The sequence below is a fragment of the Ambystoma mexicanum genome, chromosome 8 (assembly GCF_040938575.1).
Source record: "Ambystoma mexicanum isolate Mex_15411 chromosome 8, UKY_AmexF1_1, whole genome shotgun sequence".
Taxonomy (NCBI): Eukaryota; Metazoa; Chordata; class Amphibia; order Caudata; family Ambystomatidae; genus Ambystoma; species Ambystoma mexicanum.
In genome coordinates, this window is record NC_090929.1 from 1,731,467,912 (window position 1) to 1,731,473,911 (window position 6,000).

A 6,000-nucleotide genomic window follows, 5' to 3' on the forward strand; every position below is an offset into this window, starting at 1 on the left:
CACTCTCTATTCTTGTGTGATTTCTGGCACTGCTCTTGCTAATACTTGTATCCCTTGTATGAACATGTCTGGGTCTATTGGCACTTCGCAGACTGTTATGTTGTTGGCAATTGTGTTTATCAGGATCATTGCTCTCATGGCACATATACCCGGCGTTGAGCACTCTATTCCCTTTTCTGTAAAGGAGATGGTCATATTAAGCTTACTGAGGAGATCCCTCCCCAGTAGATTTAATGGTCATATTAAGCTTACTGAGGAGATCCCTCCCCAGTAGATTTATTGGCGACTCTTCGTGGTACAATAGGGGTGCTTGCACTGTCTTTCCCCCCACTGTTACATCCAATTCTTCTGTATAAGGAACCGTGACCACCGCCCCAGAGGATCCTTGCGTTTCCAACTTCCGGTCCGATAGCGGAACCCAGCCTTCCTTTAGACACAATATTTCCACCCCTGAATCCACCATGAAGATGAACTGTTTGTTGCCTATCTCTGCCCCCACCAGTGGTTCTTCATCTGGGCTAAGGGTTGTCGATAGGATTGGACACGCAAGTGCTCTCTGTGGGCTATCCTATTCTGGGAGTCTCGTTGCGGGGTGAGTGAAAACGCTGTTCCCCACCACTGCTGTTCCTCTGAATGGCATTGGTGCACCTTTCGCTGTGGTAACAAATGGGTTACTGCGCGTGTTTACCATGTGGTTCTGTCATGTGAATCGCTGCTGTGTGACTTGTGGTGGTGTTCTCTGTTCTTGCTCATAACGGGGGTAAATTTGTTCTTGTCTGTATCCACCCATACGCAAGCCATATTTTTTTTGGGATTTGTAGAGTGCACTACAGCCCACAGGCATCAAGGTGCTATGAGAAGACGTAAGAAAACTTGATTAAGGGTCACAGTGATGCAGCCCTACAGAGTATTGCTTAGTACAGAATATTTCGATTGCTCTTCTATACACCATCAGCAAGATATTTGCATCTTTCTTGCAAATAAAATTAACAGGCTGGGCAAAACGAACTGGAGTAACTGACTGTTGCCAGACAGGTTTTACAAAGGGAGTGGGCGCAGAGAATAATCTAACAATTGTAAACCTGCTAAAACTTGAGGCGATGAAAAGTAAGTTAAAGCTCTTCGTGGCATTTGTAGACATGCAACAGGAATTCGACACAATAAACTGTGGAATGCTGTGGCAAAAACTACACAAATGGGGCTGTCCTGATAATATACTACAGCCGATAACCGTGCTACACCAAAACACTTCAATCAGGATCCGAATAAACGCAAAGCGGAACCTATCCGAGGTGATCGCCACGAATAAAGGAGTTAAACAGGGATGTCCGCTTGCTGCCTCCTTGTTCCAATTGTTCATGTCTGACATCCCTAATGCCCTAGCAAATGTGAACTGCTTTCCACCCAAAATAAAAGGACATCACATAAGCTATGCAATTTTTGCCGATAATATAGTATTATTTGATACCACCCAAATTGGCCTTCAAAGGCTTTTGACAAAATTGCAGTACTACATGCAAGAAAACGACCTAACCATAAACGTCAAAAAAACAAAAATCATGAGGATCTGTGTTTCAAAAGCGCGAAAAAAACAAGAACTTTAAGTGGCAAATTGCAAATGAACAAATTGAGATAATCTAAGAGATTCGGTACCTTGGAGTGATGATAAACACATCAATATGTGAATGGAGCTGGGTGCAAGATCTAAAACACAGAATGCTAACATTTGCCTTACAAGGTGCAAGAATTCTCTTACAAAATGGGAAGTTCACCTTAAAGCCGACCCGAACCTCCTATCTACAAAAAGTAATTCCTGCGATAACATTCGGTGCTGAAGCCGGCTGGAATATAGATCATAAGATATGGTTGTATTTAGAAGGGATGTATTGGAAAAGAGTGGTGAGGCTACCAAAAAACATGTCCATGACAATCATTCGCCATGAATTAGCCTTAGACGCCTTATATGGAACGGTGCAGTGGAAATCACTGGCACAATTAAGAAAGCTGACCATAACAAATCCAGAACCAGCTTACGAGATACTAGCACTATCAAAATTTCAGGTACACGAGAACGTAACAGCCTGGAAAGACATGATAAACGATCTTCTGTGAACGGCTGATATAACGATGGACACACTCCTGGCTCAGCCACAAATTGCAAAAAAGAAATTAAAAGAATGTTCCTGGATACAAAATCTGCAGAAGTACAATAATTTTGCAACAGCTCTCAATCTAGGTCCAACAATGAATGCATTAGAAAGAATGCCCAGATATCTACAACAATTTCCATCTGGATATCATTGCAATGGGTTCTTGAGATTGCGGCTAAATGCATATAAAACAAAGGAAATCATGTTCATGAAACAAGATCGTGACACCAAAGACAACCTATGTAGATATTGCTGTATAAAGATAGAATCCACAAAGCACCTGGTAACGGACTGTCATGATTAAAAGATCAAAGGACATTATACCTTGGGAAATGTGCACCTGCCAACGATAACTTAGACGATTGGTGGTATAGAATCCTAAGTGGTATGACGGTGCAACTCACATGTGCAACTATAATCTCGATAACATTTTAGGTTGAGTGAAAGGAGCTGAGAGGCGACAGAATGAAGAATTGTCGCATGTATTGAGATAAATTCAGGAAAATTGAGAATGACACTAATACAAGTTTGTAATAAACTAAATGTTACAATAAAAAACTATATATATATATATATATATATATATGGGAAGTGATAGTAGAGAGTGGCGTGATAGTAGAGAGTGGTGTCATAATAGAGAGGGGAGTGATAGCAGAGAGTGGTGTGATAGTAGAGAGGGGTTGATAGTTGAGAGTGATAGTAGAGAGTGGAGTGACAGTAGAGAGTGGAGTGACAGTAGCGAGTGGAGTGACAGAGAGTGATGTGACAGTAGAGAGTGGCGTGACAGTAGAGAGTGGCGTGACAGTAGAGAGTGGAGTAATAGTAGAGAGTGCATGATAGAGAGGGGAGTGATAGTAGAGAGTGCTGTGTTAGTATAGAGGTGAGTGACAGTAGAGAGTGGAGTGACAGTAGAGAGTGGAGTGACAGTAGAAAGTGCATTGACAGTAGAGAGTGGCATGATTGTAGAGAGTGGAGTGATGAGAGCTGAGGGTTGGATTTGCCATATTGGGACTGCAATGCAAACATGAATGCATGAGTAAGTAACCTAATAAAATCTAATGCTGTGATGCTCTGAACAATTCCTTCAAATACATTGATGCTTTTCAAGTTATTTTAATTCTCTAAAGTTGTTTTAAGAGGCAGGGAGAAAAATAGATTCATGCAGTTTCATCCCGTGTGCAAGTGGGGAATGGGGACTTGAATTGACATCTCTGCACTAGGCCTATCATCCTACAGACTGTGCGATGACATAACATCTGAAACCTTTGCTTCTTTCAACAGTGTGTAACCACCGACACGAAGAGTCAGGAAATGAAGACGAGAAGATGGGGCACTACAGAAGCTGGGCAGCATCTTTCCAGTGAACCTGTACAGATAATGACATCTTCTCAGGAGAGCCAAGTGCCCGGCACATCTATGAGGATCCAGACAAAGGAGAAGGCCTTTGCCTGTAGTGTTTGTCGGATGTGCTTCACGCACAGGACTAACCTGGTATTACACATTGAATCACATACAGGTCTGTGGGGACAGACAACCAATACAGTTGAGGAGCCGTACAAGTGCACAGAGTGCAAAAGAAGATTGTCAATCCTCACATCTGATAAGCCATCAGAGTGTCCATACTGCAGTGACACCCTACAAGTGCAATGAGTGCAAGACAAGCTTCAGCTATTTATCAACTCTGATAATCCATCAGAGGATCCATACTAGGGATGAAGCCTTACAGGCGCACAGAGTGCAAGAAAAGCTTCAGTCAATCCCCAGCTCTGCAAATCCATCAGAGGATTCATACTGGGCTAAAACCCTATAAGTGTACAGAGTGCAACAAAAGATTCAATCAACTCCCACATCTGATAAACCATCAGAGGATCCATGCTGGAGAGAAGCCCTACAAGTGCACAGAGTGCAAGAAAAGCTTTAGTCACTCCTCAGCTCTGATAAGCCATCAGAGGATCCATACTGGAGAGAAGCCCTACAAGTGCACAGAGTGCAAGAAAAGCTTCAGTCATTCCTCAGCTCTCATAATCCATCAGAGGATCCATACTGGGGTGAAGCCCTACAAGTGCACAGAATGCAAGAAAAGCTTCATTGCCAACTCTGCTTTGAAAAGTCATCAGAGGATCCATACTGGGAAAGGGCCTACAAGTGTACAGTGTGCAAGAACAGCTTCAGTCGTTCCGCTCATCTAATAAGCCATGAAAGGATTCATACTAGGGAAAAGCCTTACAAGTGCACAGAGTGCAAAACAAGATTCAATCAACTCTCACATCTATTAAGACATCAGCGGGTCCCTTACTGGAGAGAAGCCCTACAAGTGTACAGAGTGCAAGAAAAGCTTCAGTAAAAACTCTGCTCTGAAAAGACATCAGATGATCCATACTGGAGGGAAGCCCCACAAGTGAATTGAGTGCAATAAATGCGTCAGTAAATATCCACATTTGATAACGCATCAGAGGGTCCATACTCAGGAGAAGCCCTATACATGCATAGTATGTAAGTGATCTTATAGTACGTAGTCTGATCTGAAAATCCATCAGAGTACCCATACTGTGTGTGCAAGAAAAGCTTCAGGGAATCTTCAGCTTTGAGAAAGCATCAGATAATCCATTAATTAAAAAAGCCTGGAGAAACATCTAGTCTTCAGGAGATCTTTTGAGATTGCATTCTTCCCATGGTTTTTATGTGGAGAGATCGTGTGGCTGTAATGTCAATGGTTAGCACTGAGAAGCCTTTAGACAGCCGCCTGCACTTTACAAGTGGCTGATATAACTTGCGCACTAGAGGCCATATTCTGGGTGCCACCATCTTGATTGTGGGTATGCAATAGGGAGCCCTTCCCTGTTGCCTCCCGATGACCCCCTACAACATCCGACACCCTTCCCCCATACCCTCTCCATCCCTATTACACCCTACCCACGTACCTGCTGGATGGGAGCTTTTTTGATCAGGTTTCAGTGCTCTCTCCCATCCTTGGCCGATGCCATAGAAATAGAAATGAGACTCTGCCCCTTTTATATTTACTATAGCAGTGAGCATCTTGTTTCTCTCATCTTGTTTTTCTGGTTGCTTTACTGGAGTTTAGGCTTGTGCTATATATGCAGAGCCTGTCTCCAATGAAAACATAATACTAAAACTATTTGCACCCCAAACAAACCATGGAGTGCAAATAGCTATCATCCCCTTCTCTGAGGGCCTACAGGGCGTGTAACAGCCCAGAGCCTTCGGTGAGGCCCTTGCTTTGCTCGGCCTGCCTAGGCTCAGCTGGTGGGCTGTATACCCCTGACACGGGCATCATCGATACATAATTTCCTGGGTTGAATGGACAAGTCCTGTATCACAGCAGCAATTAGGACTGAACATCACAAGAGGAATCGGGTGATTAAACTCATTAGTGGAAATTTAAATGACAGAAATAAATAGGCACACACATTGCACAGCAAAAGTAGTTATTCATAAGGAAATTACAAGTTTGAAAACTTAAACAAAAAGTACAACCACCATATCTTGGCAACACACAACAGAAATGCAACCTCCCCTGCTTGTCAACACACAACAGAAATGCAACCTCCCCTGCCTGGCAACACACAACAGCAACGCAACCTTCCTCTGTTTGGCAACACACAACAGAACTGCAACCTCCCCTGCCTGGCAACACACAACAGAAATGCAACATTCCCCTGCTTGGCAATACACAACAGAAATGCAACCTCCCATGCTTGTCAACACACAACAGAAATTCAATTTGTATCACTGACGTAGCAGTCGCTGCAACAGATCGCAAGCATCGGGGTAGTGCGCACGCTACAGGGTCCAGCGCAGACGAAAAATAGCCACACGGCCTATTTCTTCC

General features: G+C 43.4%; 1 pseudogene; it reads left to right on the plus strand.

Annotated features, from left to right (window-relative positions):
* The window catches only part of LOC138473377 (zinc finger protein 271-like), a 195,957-nt pseudogene extending 190,633 nt beyond the window's left edge, over positions 1-5,324 (plus strand).
* Positions 5,325-6,000: the final 676 nt, after the last annotated feature.